Source organism: Hipposideros armiger, unplaced genomic scaffold, assembly GCF_001890085.2.
Source record: "Hipposideros armiger isolate ML-2016 unplaced genomic scaffold, ASM189008v1 scaffold_188, whole genome shotgun sequence".
Classification (NCBI taxonomy): domain Eukaryota; kingdom Metazoa; phylum Chordata; class Mammalia; order Chiroptera; family Hipposideridae; genus Hipposideros; species Hipposideros armiger.
In genome coordinates this window covers 2,819,053-2,834,649 of record NW_017731538.1, presented here as the reverse complement: position 1 = coordinate 2,834,649, position 15,597 = coordinate 2,819,053, and positions in this window count along the sequence as shown.

The window sequence follows — 15,597 nt, the reverse complement described above, 5'->3', positions numbered from 1 at the left end:
TTCATGAACCATTGTTGGCACTGATGTTCTTATAGAGCATTGTCACTGTAAACTTGATGCAACTTTTCACAAGCTTGACACACATTCTTCTCTTTATGGAAGTAAAACAGTTAAATATGGCAAAAATGCACAGTTTGGTCTTCCATCTTCAACTTGTAAAATCTCCAAAACTCAACCAATCACTCAATTTTTTTTTAGAATTAAGCTAAAACTGTCAGCTGTCAAATGACAAAGTAATAACATAGATGTGAATGACTCTAGTACTTACAAAAATGAACTAGTGCCATGTGTTGCAAACATGCATCATGATTTTTCCAGCAACCCAATATTTTTCTAAAGATAATACTATTCAAATCCAAAAAACACTCTAGAGCCAGGGTAACTGTGTAAATTGGGACACTTGAGAGAGATAGGCTTCTATTAATAATTATGCCAGGAAAGCAAGTGTAAACTGTGACTGTCCTGATCAAGTTGGTATGTATATTTACCCATTTATAGGGTTTTTAAAAAAATATTATTTCTTCTAAAGTTGTACATTAAGGGTTCATGCTCTTGTAATTTGGCCCATAAATAGTTGCAGCTTCAGAGTAAATGCACATAAGCAGTGACTTCTATTAAGACAATGATTTAACCTTAGTTTGACCTCATCTGTTGAATATTTTCAAGTTCTGTGTGATAAATCAGGAGTGTGCATCTCTGCTATATTAAGATGTTTCTAGTTGCAAGGGAGAATAATCATGTGCAAATTTACTTAAGTAATAAAGAAAAAAACGTGGAGGTATGTGGCAGTGTTAGGGTAGGTATGACCAAGATGGCCCCTGGTATAATCAAAGATCCTATTTCTTCATATCCTTCCAGATGGTATCAGCTTTATCTAAAGGCTTGGCTCATGGAAGAACAATCATGGAAGAACATGTGCTTTGCCCACGTCCTTGTAGAGAGAGTAAGTTTGGAATCTTTCTGGGAGAACAAAGGAGCTTTTCAGATGTTCTTCCAAAATTGTTCTTTGTATCCCATAGGTCCTAATGTATACATTTAAGGTGATCAGGGGTTTCTGTTTTTGTTTTTTAAAATAGAACTAGATTGGCTGTTTCTAAAATTCACATGAAGAGGTAAATGAATAGCCACAAAAAGAATAGCAGTGTGGGGCCGGCCGAGTGGCACATTGGTTAAGAGCTGGCTTGGGACGCTAGCTCTGAGCAGCAGGGCCCCAGTTTGGATCCCACATGAGGGCCAGTGACGCTGCACCCTCTAAGCTAAGATGGTGAACAACAGCTCAACCTGGAGCTGGGCTGCAGTGAGTCGCCAGCGACGGCGTAGACTGCAGTGAGACTGCAGTGGGCTGCCATAAAGCTACCTGAGTGGCTGGCAGCCAGCGTGAGCAGCCGGCAGCTGGCATGAGCTGCCTGAGCTGCCGTGAGCAGCCATCCAGTGGCCAGCAACCAATCTGCCTCACCTGGAAAAAGCCAATGATAACACCAACATGGACCAGTGAAGCGACGTCCTCTACAACTAGACTGAAGAATAAAAGGACAGCAACTTGTCTGTTGCCCTTCCCCGATTTCCCAGTGCTGATCCCCTCCCTCAACTCCCCAATTAAAAAGAAAAGAAAAAAAAAGAATAGCAGTGTGGGGGTTTTAGTCCCATCAGGTATTGAAAAATATGTACTTTAAAGCTTGAATAACTAATATAATAATGGCATGAATAGATAGAGAAATAGAATAGAAAAGAAAGTCAAATAAATAAAAAATATAGAAGAATATCAAGTCAGTGGAGCAAAGATGGACTTTTTAATAAATGATATTGGTATTGGGACTACTCTGTAGTCATTAGGAAAACAGTTAAAAATTTGAATCCATCTCTCATAGCATATGCCTTAATATACTACAGATGGTTCAAAAGCTTAAGTGTATAAAACAAAACCTTTAAAGTGCTAGAAGACATGGACGAATTTCTCTTTAACATTGGAATGGGGAAGCCTTTCTACAATAACTACAACTCAAAATCCAGGAGCCATAAAATAGAATTGATATATTTTTGGAAGCTGGCTCCATATTATGTATGTTCGTTTTCCCTTTTTTGTTTCATTTAATACCATTTATCCTGGAGATCTCTCCATATCACTACCTAGAAAACTTCCTCATTCTTTATATAGCTGTATAATCGATTGCAGGATATACTATGGAAACCTAAAACACACAATGAAAAACAGCAACATAAATCTTCTGCGAGGGAAACAACACCATAAGTGGAAACAAGCTGGGAAGAAATATATGCAAATCTTATAACAAAGGGTTAATCTTAATATAAGAATATGCATACAGAAGAAAAGTTTAACACTACATTAGAAAACATTGATCAATGGACATGGACAGTTCACATACACATATACCACACTGTAAACATCTAAAAAGATAAAATCTTATTCAAAATAAAAGAAATGCAAATGTAAACTTTACTGAGATAGTATATCGCATCTACCATATTGGCAAAAATTCTAGAATTTGACATACGCTATTCAGCAAGGTTGTGCTCAAACATGTACTTTCATACATGGAAGATGAAAATGCAAAGTTACATATTTCCTATGGAAGGGAATTAAACAATATCTATCAAAAATTGATGTGTTTACCTTTTGACTGAACAATTCCAGTTCTCAGGAATATCTCTTGCAGATACACTTGAACATATACTGAATAGATGTAAGTGCCAGGTTATTCAATGATGCGTTATTTATAATAGCAAAGAAAAAAACCCAATTTAATAGCACATATCTATCAATAGAGGAACAGTAGAATAAACTATAGTATATCCTGGAGTAGAATATTATACACCTGTATATAAGGAATGAGGAAGTTTGGGGTTTTTTTTACTTTTTTTTATATTGCTGAATTCAATTTGCTAATATCCTGTTGAGGATTTCAGAAATAGACATATTTCTGAAGGATATTAGTCTTTAGTTTTCTTGGAAGTTTAGATTATTGATTCAATACCTTTTCTTTCCTAATATAACATTAAGCGCTATAAGATTCTAAGCACTAATTTTAGTTGCATCCCACAAATTTTGATACATAACATTTTAATTTTTATACAGTTCAAAATATTTTCTAATTTTCCTGAGACTTCTGCTTTGACTTATAAATTATTTAGAAGTGGGTTCTTTAATATCCAAGTATTTGGGATCTTTCCATCTATCTTTTTTGTTCTTGGTTTCTTCTTTAATTCTATTAGGTTTATAAAACTTGCTTTGTATTATTTCAATTCTTTTAAATTTGTTAAGATTTGTTTTATGATCCATGATATGGTATACCTTGGTGAATGTTCCATGTGAACTTGAAAAGAATGTATTTTCTGCTGTTACTGGGTGGAGAACTCTATAAATGTCAGTTACAGTTGGCTGATGATGTTCAGTTTTTCTATCTCTTTGTTGATTTCCTGTCTATTCTATCAATTACTGACAGAGGAATGTTAAAGTCTCCAACTATAATTTTCAATTTATCCATTTTAGCTTTTTATTAATTTTTGCTTCATATAGGTTGAGGCTCTGTTTTTTGGTTTATATATAAACCTGTTAAGTCCTCTTGGTGAATTGACTCTTTCATCATTATGTAATGTTTTTTTTTTCTTTATCCCTGTTAATTTCCATTGTAGGATATATCACTGTAGAATCTACAAATATTATAAGGATAATAAGAGAATACTATGAACAACTCTCTGACATAATTTTACCATGTCTGATATTAATATGGCCACCTCCAACTTTCTCTTGATGTGTTTGCAAGGGATATCTTTTTCCACCTTTTATTTTTTTAAAGATTTTCTTTGTTTAAATTGGGGAACTGGGGGATGGGAACAGCTCTGGGGAATTGGGGGAAGGGGAACAGACAAGTTGCTGTCGTCGTTTTGTTCTTCAGTCTAGTTGTGGAGGACGTTGCTTCACTGGCCCAAGTTGGCATCATCATTGCGCTCTTCCCAGGGGAGGTAGATCAATCTCAGGCTTCTGGACAGCTGCTCACTGCGGCTGCTGGTCGCTCACGCTGGCTGCTGGCTACACACGGTAGCCCATGGCAACCCACTGCAGCAGGGGCTGCAGCCTAAGCCATCGCTGGCGACTCACAGCAGCCCAGCTCCAGGTTGAGCTGTTGTTCAGCATCTTAGCTGTAGAGGGCAGTGTCACTGGCCCTCATATGTGGGATCCGAACCGGGGCCCTCTGGCATCCCAAGCCAGCTCTTAACCAACACCAAGGAAGTTTTTTTATGTAGTAATATGGAGAAATCCCCAGAATAAATTATGTAAAACAAAACCGAAAAAAAGGAAAACCAGCGCACAGAACGTGGTAGCCAAACTCCAAAAATACCCCCCCCACACCCCAGTGATCTCCACCTGGTATACACAACCCTGTGAATCAGGGCTGGTCTGTGTGACCGATAGAGTGTGATGGAAGTGATGGTGTGTAACTTCTAAGGCTTGTCTAAAGGCATTGCAGCTTTTCTCCTTGGTGTCTTTGACTGCTCATTCTGGGGGAAGCCAGTCACCATGCCATGATGACACTCATGCAGTCCTATGGAGAGGCCCACATGAGAAGAAACTGAGGCCGCCCACAAATTGCCAGTATCAACTTGCCAAACATGTGAATGAGCCACCTTGGAAGTACATTTTCCTCAAACCTTCAGATGACTGCAGACCCAGCTGGCATCTGACTGTGATTTCATGAGAGGTCCTGAGCCAGAGCTGCTCAGCCAAACCATTTCTAAATTCCTGCCTCACAAAAACACATTAAATGATTACTACCCGTATATGTTGGGGTGATTTCTTAGAGATCATTAGATAATGAATACAAAGAACAATGTATAAAGTATGTTCCCTTTTTGTATGACATGAAGAATAAGAATGTGTGTGTATACATATTATGCACTTCTATTTGAATAAAAAGCACTAGCTACATTAATATGGAACTAATGAAAATGGTGATTTCTAAGAGATTGAGAGTAAAGGGTAGATAAGGATGGAGTAGAAGTGAGAGATGTTAGTGTGTTTATCTTTTCATTAAAATTTTGATTATATATAAGCAATTGTATTCATTTATATATTATATAATATAAAATATATAGTATTGGGTTGTCGGAAAAGTCATGACATATTTTTTCTGTTTTTTGTTGCAAAAATGCGTCATGACTTTTCCAACAACCCAATAAATATATAATACATAAATGAATAGCATTGAAACCACAGAAAATCAAAGATATATTTTTAATAATTAAAATTTTTTTACAAAGCACTAATACTCAGGTTAAATTGAAACCTCTGAGGATAGAACCTAGGCATGGATATTTTTAAATGATTTCAATGTGCAGCTTATATAAAGAAATACTGTCTTAGAAGAAGCTTTTTTCCAACTTTCCAAGATTAACACATATAGTAATAGAAAATCTAAATAGTCCTATAACTAATAAAGAAATTGAATTCATAATTTGAAAAAAAAATGTCTACAAAGAAAATTCGAGGTCTGAATGAATTTACCAGTGAATTCTAATGACAATCTTACACAAACACTTCTAGAGAATAGGAAATGATGACTGCCCAACTGATTTTTTTCATGCTGAGATGCTTTTGATACCAAATGCATATCTGTATAAATAAAGGAAAATTGTAAGTCAATCTCATTCATGAACAGAGATGCAAAAAATTATATAACATGCATACCAAATTTCTTTTTTTAAGGACATCAGTCAAATTTGATTAAGGCCCTCACAATGGCCTCATTTTAACTTAATTACCTCTTTAATAGTTCTGTCTTCAAATATAGGCACATTCTGAGGTATTGGAGGTTAGGACTTCAACATATGAATTGGGAATACAATTAAGCTCATAACAATGAAGAATTATGGGGCCAAGATCTAAACGAAGGAGGAAACCTGGAGAAGTGAGCTTGGAATGTCACATTTTTTTTCTTCTAGAGTTGTGGACCAATTCTGGAAGAGATAACTGAAAGGCTGAGAAGTTAAGCACAGTTTTTGATAGATTCACAGAGCTAGGGACCAAAAAATTAGAGAATATGGCTTACCAAGGGACTCTAAAAAGCTATACTTTCAGAGTAAGACTGAAAAAATGGGCTTCACTAAAGTTGAAGCCCAGCTCTGAAATGCCTAAGTCCTTGATTAGATTAAAGTAATTCAAGATTACTAATACTAATACCCCAGCAGCCTGCCAGGGGCAATCAAATCCTCTCTGTTGGAAGATAAAAATCCTAGACCTCAAATATTTCTTGAATTTTTTAATATACAGTGTTGGTACTCAATAAGGAGCATACAAGGAGACAAGATACTGACTGAAACCAGAAGAAACAATACACAACAGGAGACCCTTAGCAGATCCAGATAATAGAGTTATCAACTGCAAATTTTACAATAAATATATTTGTAGTGGACACTCAGTGCTCTATTTAATGTTTCTATTTACTAGGTGGGTTCACTCACCCCAACCCCTATACTCAAGTGTTAACTGCTCATACCCTTTGCCAAGAGAATTGTCCTCAGTTGACGGGGTCATCTCCTGCTGGAATTCCCTAGGAGGTTAGCATGACCCCTCCCCCCCCCCCCCCCCCCCCCCCCCCCCCTCTCTGGAAGGCAGTTAACTGACTAATCCAGGACTATTGAAGTTATGCACACATCCCTTGTCTCAGGAGGACAACCGTGTTATGCTTTTGGTGCTCCATAACCATCCTATGGCATCAGGCTAAGGACTTCAGCCACATAAACATCTGGAGCTGCTTCCCATTCCTGATCCTTCTTCCCTTACAAGTTTTAATTAAGAGCATTCCCTCAATAAATCAATTAAACAAGAATCTCAAGCTCAGGCTCTGCTTCTAGGAAACCTAACATGTTTAAGATTGAGAGATTCATTAGAACATTGAAAACCATAAAAGAAAATCATGGAAATTCTAAAACTGAACAATAAACTAACTAAATTTAAGAACTGAATGGATGGATTTTGTAGAAGACAGGACACAGCTGAAATGTAGTGAAGACACAATCTAGAATTAAGCACAAAGAGATAAAAGAATGGAAAATACCAAAAAAAAAGTGTGTAAGAGACAGGATATAATGTTAAGATCTAACATTTTGTACTTGAAAACCTAGAGCAGGAGAAGAGAGAGAATTGGACAGAAGTCATACTTGAAAAGTATTGAAAATGATTGAAAATTTTCATGGCTCACAATTTTCCAAAACTGATAGAAGACATCAAGTCAAAGATTCAAGAAGCCCAATGAATGCCATAGAGGGTAAATATAAGAAAATCACTTCAAAGCAGCAACAGTGAAAATAATAGCTAACTTTACAATAGAGACCGTGGCAAGCCAGACGACAATAGCATGATATCTTTAAATGCTGAAAGAAAACAGTTAATCTGGCATATTACTTGCAGCCTTGATAGCCTCACCCCAGAAGGTGAGAGACATTTCTGACAAACAGAAGTCAGTTGAGTGGTTGTCCTTAGCAGGGAGGAGAGGGGCTGTGACTGAGGAGAGGCATGTGAGGGCTTCTGGGGAAAAACGAATAGTTGCTGTATAGTGGTATTTAGAATATCTTATTGTGCTGTGTATATTTCTGTGTGCTCTTCTGTATATTTCACAAAGATGTTAAAAATGTTATCCATTGTACTTATTTTTAACGTAAAAGTATTATACTTATAAATTATCTTCTAAAGCAGATGAGCCACTATACTGAAGAATACTGAATGTTTTTCAAATATCGTATGTAGTGATGATTAATAAAAGGTTTGCAATATTGTGATTTATAATAAATATATATTTGGTCATTCAATTGACCAAAATAAATTTCTCATATGTATTTGGTCTGCATCCAAGTTTCCTGGCTCTCAATACCCAAACCCTTGGGAGATTCCTGAATGATAAAAGCAATGGGAGCATCTTTTGTTACAATATTTGGTTCCTTGTCCTCAATTCCTGAAAAAAAAAGCTTTAGAGCCATAAAGGTGAAATGGGTGTCTTGTTATCCATCACAAGCCCCTTTCCACCACAGCTGGGTTTATGTTAATAAGGATTTTAGGAACAGCACCTGAGGATGGGGGCTGATTGTCAGGGGAACCAACCCTGAATAGAGGGTTGGAACTTTAGTCCCAACCCCTGATTTCCGGGCAGGGGAAAGGGGCTGGAGGTTGAACCAATCACCAGTGGCCAATGAGTTAATCATTATGGAGGTCTGTGTAATGAAGCCGCCATAAACCAAAAAGAAGGGGATTTTGAGAGCTTCCGAGTTGGTGAACCAGAACGCTTCCACATGCCACCAAGCCAGGCTCAAAACTTCATGAGGACAGAAGCTCTTTTGTGTAGGACCTCGCCCTAACTCTTCATCTGGCTGTTGGTTCGTATCCTTTAATATCTTCTGTAATAAACCAGTGGCCTAGTGAGTAAACACGTTTCCTGAGTTGTGTGAGCTGCTCTAGCAAATTAACCAAACCCTAGGAGGCAGTTGTGGAAATCTCTTGTTCATAGCCAGTTGCTCAGAGGTATAAGTAATGACCTGGATTTGCCATTGGCATCTGAGGTTCAAAGAGGGAGTCCTGGGAACTTCCAATCTGTAGCCAGTGGGTCAGTGATTGGTATCTGAAGCACAGGGTAGTCTTGTAGGACTGAGCACCTACCTGTGGAATCTGATGTCTCCGGATAGTGGCAGAATTGAGTTGGAATGTAGGCTACCCCACTGGTGTCAGAGAATTGCTTGTTGTTGGTGTGGGGAGGCCACATCCCCACATTGGAATTGGTTCCAGAACCGTTAGGTTTAATTTTAAAAGTAAAACTTAGGTTAACATTTAAAATTGAGATTTCTTGTAGAAATCTGTATTTGCTTTTAAAAATGTGAAATTCTGGGGATGGGAGAAAAAAAAAGTGAAATTCTGTTAATGCTGGGCTGGCATTTTGAATGGCAAACAATTGGAGTTGAGTCGTGGCTTTTTAAGTGATGTACAGATAATGCACGACACCAAACCACATCATTAATTTACAATTTCTACCGGCCTTGTAGGCATTTAAGTATGTGGCTCTCACTTTAAACATTTGAAAACTGCCGTCACGTGGGTTCCCCTGTGAATCTGCTTCTACAAGCAAAATATCCTAGGTTCTCTGTATGATTTGGTTCTTAACACTCTCCTCTGGACCTCTTTTAATTTACAATGTACCTTTTAGAACACATCATCTGGCTGTTTTGGAGTGGGGTGGATGCAGACAGTGTATTTTGAGGAATGCAATTTTAGATACTTTTTTTTTTTAAACCAGAGAAACATGGGTAATTGACAACAGCCCCAGGGTTTTTATCATTACAGGTCTTATTAAACTAGCCTTTCTCCATATATCCTTGACTGAAAGCAGTTGTTTGAACTTAAATGCAAAGAATCATATTTACTCTTCTTGAAATTCATTTTTTTTTTTATAGCTGAGCCACTCGGCCGGCCCTTGAAATTCATTTTTTAATAGTGGACTTTTTCCGTATCTTTGTGGATCTTCTGTCTTCATTCAGGCTAATAATATTGAAACAGTATTAAGGGACAATAGATGGAGACAAAGCTTTAGCAATCAGACCCCTTTTAACATCTTCCTGATGAAATTAACTGTGAATATCCTCTTTTAAAGCTTTGCTTAAAGCAGGGAACCCCCGGCAGGGACTTTTGACTAAGTGTGAAGCATCTTCTACAAAATTAAAGTGAGTCTGGGACCCTAAACTTGGGGACCAGTTCCAAACTAAAATTGGTAACAGTAGAATCTGATGCTGTTCTATAAAAAAATGCAGAGGAAATTTGTATACTGAAAGCAAGTGATGATAATGCTGAACTTTCTGTTCTAAAAATCTTAATGCTTTTTCCTCAAAATTCTTTGGGATTTTCTATGACACTGTCATACCATCTATAATGACAATTTCATTTCTTCCTTGCCAATTATTATGGCTTTTATTTCTTAATTATGGTTAGAACCTCCAGTACAGTGTTGATGAAAAGTGATAATAGTGAACACTCTTGTCTGTTTAAAGGAATGACTCTAACGTTTTATCATTAAATAGGAAATTTACTATAGTTTCTTTTGTATGAACCCCCAAAATTTAAGTTCCCTTCTAATCTGGGTTGGTCTTTTTTCTTCTTTCCCTCCCTCCCTCCCTCTTTCTTTCATTTCTCCCTCTTTACTTTCTTTCTTAAATGATGAAAGGGTGACTTTTATCACTTTTTGCGTCTGTTGAAATGATCATCCTTTAATTGGTTAATGTGTTTAATTACATTAATCCAATTAATGGTAATTCCCCCTTGCATTCCCATATTAAACCCAACTTGAAAATATGTCGTTTAGGAATTTTGCATCTGAGTCATGAATGAGATTGGCCTGTAATTTTTCCCTTCTTATACTCTTAGTTAGGTTTGATAGCAAAGTAATAGTAGCCTGTAGAATGTATCAGTTAGTGTTCCATCTTTGTATAAAGTCTGGAATACTTTGCATAAAATTGGAACACTCCTTTTCTTGAGTAGAATTTGCTTATAAAATCATCTTGACCTGGTGAGGTGTTTTTTTTTTTTTTGCTTCTGTTTTGTGGGTAGATTTTAACTACTCATATAATTTCTTTATTGATTATATGCTTATTTGGGATTTCTAACTCAATTTGAGTGAATTTTGGTAAGTTATGTTTTCTTGGAATTTTTCCTTTTGTAAGTTTTAAGTATATTGACATAAAGTTCAAAATATTTTTGTCTTCCTAATACGAACCTTCTCGTTATTAATATTAATATTCGAGTGTTTTTTTTCCCTTAAGTGCACCAGAGTTTTGTCTTTTGCTTTGGCTTTTAAGTTTGTTGCACTTCTTTATTGTATTTTTTTTTCATTAATTTCTCTATATTCTGTCATTTTGTATTTTCTGCATTCTGTTCTTTTATTTTTAATAAACAACAGAAATTTATTTCTCAGCCCTGGAGGCTGGGAGTCTGAGATCCAGGTGCCGGCATGGTCAGGTTCTGGTGAAAGCCCTCTTCCAGGCTGCACACTGCTGACTTCTTATATCTTCACATGGTGGAAGAGGGGGAGGGAACTCTCTTGGTTCCTTTTAAGGGCACTAATCCCATTCATGAGGGCTTCACCCTCATGACCTAATTAACTCCCAAAGGCTCCACCTCCAAACACTATCACATTGGGGATTAGGTTTCAACATGAATTTTGGGGGAACAAAATATTTAGCCTATTGCAATCACTTTATAAGTCCAGTACCTCTACTAGATGATAGTGTGGTTTGCAGTTCTTAATCTTGGTTTTTTAATTTACTAATACAAATTATTGAGGAGGAATGTGATGGACTTGACTCAGCATATGGATTTCTTACTTGGATCAGGTGTATTCTTAGATTAGGCAGTGTGGCCACAGGTGTGGGGTCATGTGGTTCCAACATGGCAGTCTAAACTACACAGGGGCAGAACTTTTCCCAGAAAGGAAAGATAGGAAATTAAACTACCTCCCATTCAATCCTAAAATCATCTCAGTGTTCTTTAAAGAGGTGTAAGGCACTGCAGTGTTATTGTCCACCCTTCTCTTGCCCAGCTCAGCGATAAGCATGGGAAACCTTTACTGGCAGATTTTTTTTTAACAGTATTAATTCTTCCAATCCATGATCATGGAATATCTTTGCATTTATTTGTGTCTTCAATTGTTTTTTTTTATCGATGTCATATAGTTTACAGGTCTTTCATCTCCTTAAATTTATTTCTAGCTATTTTATTCTCTTAGGTGCAACTGAAAATGGGATTGTTTTCTCAATTTGTCTTCTTGATCGTTATCAGTGTGAAGAAACGTAACAGATTTTTGTATACTGATTTTAATATCTGTCAACTTTACTGAATTCATTTATTCAAGCAGTTTTTTTATTTCCTTTCTGTGGAGTCTTTCAGGTTTTCTATATATGCCATCTGCAAATAATGACAGTTTTACTCCTTCCTTTCCGATTTGGTTGCCTTTTATTTTTCTTGCTTATATGCTCTTGTTTAGACTTCCAATATTATGTTGAATAAAAGTGGTGAGAGTGGGCATCTTTGTCTTGTTCCTGATCTTAGAGGAAAAGCTTTCATTTTCATTGTTGAGTACGATGTTAGCTGTGAGCTTGTCATATATGGCCTTTATTATGTTGAGGTACGTTCCCTCTATACCCACATTGTTGTGTTTTAATCATAAATGGATGTTGAATTTTATCAAATGTTTTTTGGCTTCTATTGAGATGATCATATGCTTTATCCTTAATTTTGTTAATGTGTATCTACATTCTGTTCTTTTCCTAACTTCTTAAATTGAACACTTAGCTCATTAATTTGTTAGCATTTTTTCTAATATAAACATTTAATGACATGTTTCCCTTCAAGTGCCACTTTTGCTACATCTGATAAATTTTGGAAGGTAGTATAGATGTTTTAGTTATCATTAATTTTTCTCTTATTATGGTTTCTTTTTGACCCTGAAGTTATTTAGGAGCAGTTTCTTAAATCTATGAAGTATACATAGTTTTCAAGGTCATTTGTTATTGTTGTTTATTTCTAATTTAATTGCCTGTGGTCAGAGAACATGGTTTGTATGATACATATTCTTTAAAATTTATTGAGACTTGCTTTATAGCCAAGTAAATGGTCAACTTTTATAAATATTCTTTGGATGTTTAAGAAAAATATATATTCTCTAATTATTGGGTTTTAGTCCTGTATATATGTCCAATAAGTCAAGACTGTTCATTGTGCTGTTACATATTTTTATTAACTTTTGGTCTGTTTAACTTACTGTGTCAAGTTTTCACTATAGTTCTACCAACTCTTGATTTATGCATCTTTGAGACTCTTATTAAGTACATTTATTTTACATGCCTGGTGAATTTCCTCCTCTGTAAAACAAATAACAAATTATCTACTTTATAAAGATTGTGAAAAAATATAAATTAATATATGCAAATCACAAATCATTAACAACGATTAACACATAAGAACTACATAAATGTTAGCTTTTTTAAAAATCCTGTTAGTCACTATTTTGGGACAGGCAAATCTAGTCTTCACATTTCTTGTGGGTGTGGATATTTTAAAATTTGTTTCTACCTTGTTTTCCCCTTATTTGTCCTATTGTTTTTCTCATTTATTTTTATTATTCTTTCTTATTTTTCTTATCTCCCACTTACTGGTTTAGAAGTTAAAATATACTTTATAATTTTAGTAGTTCCCCTTCACATTTTAGCATATATACTTAATTTAATAAAGTCTGAATTTAATATCTTAATCTCTTTCCTAAACTATACACGACCCTTAAGCAACTTTAATTACTCTTTCTTGACTCATGTGTTATTGTTAATCCAGGATTTTTGTTTTCTTTTTATTTAAGCCCCACAAAATTGTATTTTTAGTTCATATAAATTATTGTTTAGCTTTACCTTAAAAAGTTGTTTTTTTTTTATATCTTTGCTTTTATCTTCCCTTCGTGCGTTTTAGAGTTCCCCTCTGAGGCCATTTTTTTTTTTTCCTAGAAGTATATGCTTCAGAATTTTGCTACTTCTAAGGGTAGTCAACAGACTAGCAGCATCAACATTACATAACCTGGGAACTTTGAGCAAATAAACACTTTCAGGGACCTACATTTAAGAAATGTAGACTGTGGGCCGGCCGAGTGGCGCGATGGTAGAGAGCTGGTTTGGGATGCCAGAGGGCCCCGGTTCGGATCCCACATATGAGGGCCAGTGACACTGCCCTCCACAGCTAAGATGCTGAACAACAGCTCAACCTGGAGCTGGGCTGCCGTGAGTCGCCGGCGACGGCATAGGCTGCAGCCCCTGTGGCACTGGGTTGCCATGGGCTACCATATGTAGCCAGCAGCCAGCAACCGCAGTGAGCGGCTGTCCAGATGCTGGCGACTGATCTGCCTCGCCTGGGAAGAGCGCAATGATGGTGCCAACTTGGGCCAGTGAAGCAACGTCCTCCACAACTAGACTGAAGAACAAAAAGACAGCAACTTGTCTGTTTCCCTTCCCCCAATTCCCCAGCGCTGTTCCCATCCCCCCAATTCTCCAATAAAAAATCTAAAAAAAAAAAAAAGAAATAAAAAGAAATGTAGACTGTTGTGGCCTACTTATTAGATCAAAATATGCATTTTAACAATATCACCAAATGATTCATATGCACATTACTGCAAGCTTTATAAGCACTACTTTAAAAATTCCGTTAGGTTAAGTCTGTTGATGGGAAAAATCTCAGTGTTTATCTGAAAATGTCTTTATTTTACCCTCACTCTTGGTAGTTTTGCTGATTAAGTTGACAGTTTTTTCCTTCAGCACTAAGATGATAATGTTGTAGTGTCTTCTGGTGTCCATTGTTGGTATTGAGAAGTTTGCTGTCAGTTTTATAGCTATTCCTTCCTGGCTGTTCTCAATTTCTTATTGCTGCCTTATTTCTTGTCATCTATATTTTATTTCCTTAAACACTTCATACATGGTTATTTTATATTGTTTTTGGTAATTAATGCAGCAGCTGAAGTCATTGGGGAGTTTAAATCTGCTATTTATTTCTGCTATTCTCACTTATGGTTGCTTCCTTGTGTTTGGTTATTTTATTAAAGTTCTCCAGAGCCGATAGGAGAGAGAGAGAGAGAGACAGAGACACACCCCTTACCCTCTACCACATACAAAATCTACCTCTTTTCTGGTATACCCTCAGTGAATGAAACTGACAGTTGCTCATATCAGAAATCGGAAAGCCACTGTCATCATCTCTTTCTTACCACCAGAGCAAATTGATTCTACATCTGAAATCTCAAGTCCATTTACTCCCCAGTAGTCCTACAATCTATCATAGTCTAGATCACTGTGATCTCCCCATGTATAATCTTACTCTTCCATTAAACATAGTATGTTATTTGAATGATAATCATAAAATGTGAATCTAATCATGTGACTCTTCCAGATTAAAGCTTTTGATTATTCCCCATTTCCTTTAGGAATAAAGGTTAAATGACATGTCATGCTTTACAAGGCCCTTCATTAACCACCCTTTCTCTGCCTCTCTTTACACTCTTGTGTTCCATTCACCCGAAATATCTTTTGGCTCCTCCAGGGTGGGGATGCCTTCTCTTCTTGTAGACCTTACATATGCTGTTATTCTCTCTCCATAAGCTATCCTCTCTGAGCTAACTCATAATTCTTCAGTTCTCAGCATAGAAGTAACTTGCCTCTGGGAAGCTGTTCACATGCCAATCGCTATTCCCACACACCCTCTAGAGATGCTCAGATTCGCCTGACTACTATAATAAAGACACCAGAGTGGGCCCTATTCATTTTTGGGGAAAAGTTTGTTCCTATGAGATGATGCAATCTAGAGAGAGAAGGAAATTTCTGACTACTTAAGCAATTTCAGAATTTCCAGGATTCTTGTAAAAATTAAGTATAAAAAGCCAACAATGGGCCGGCCGAGTGGCGCAATGGTTAAGAACTGGCTTGGGACTCCAGAGGGCCCCGGTTTGGATCCCACATATGAGGGCCAGTGACACTGCCCTCCACAGCTAAGATGTTGAACAACAGCTCAACCTGGAG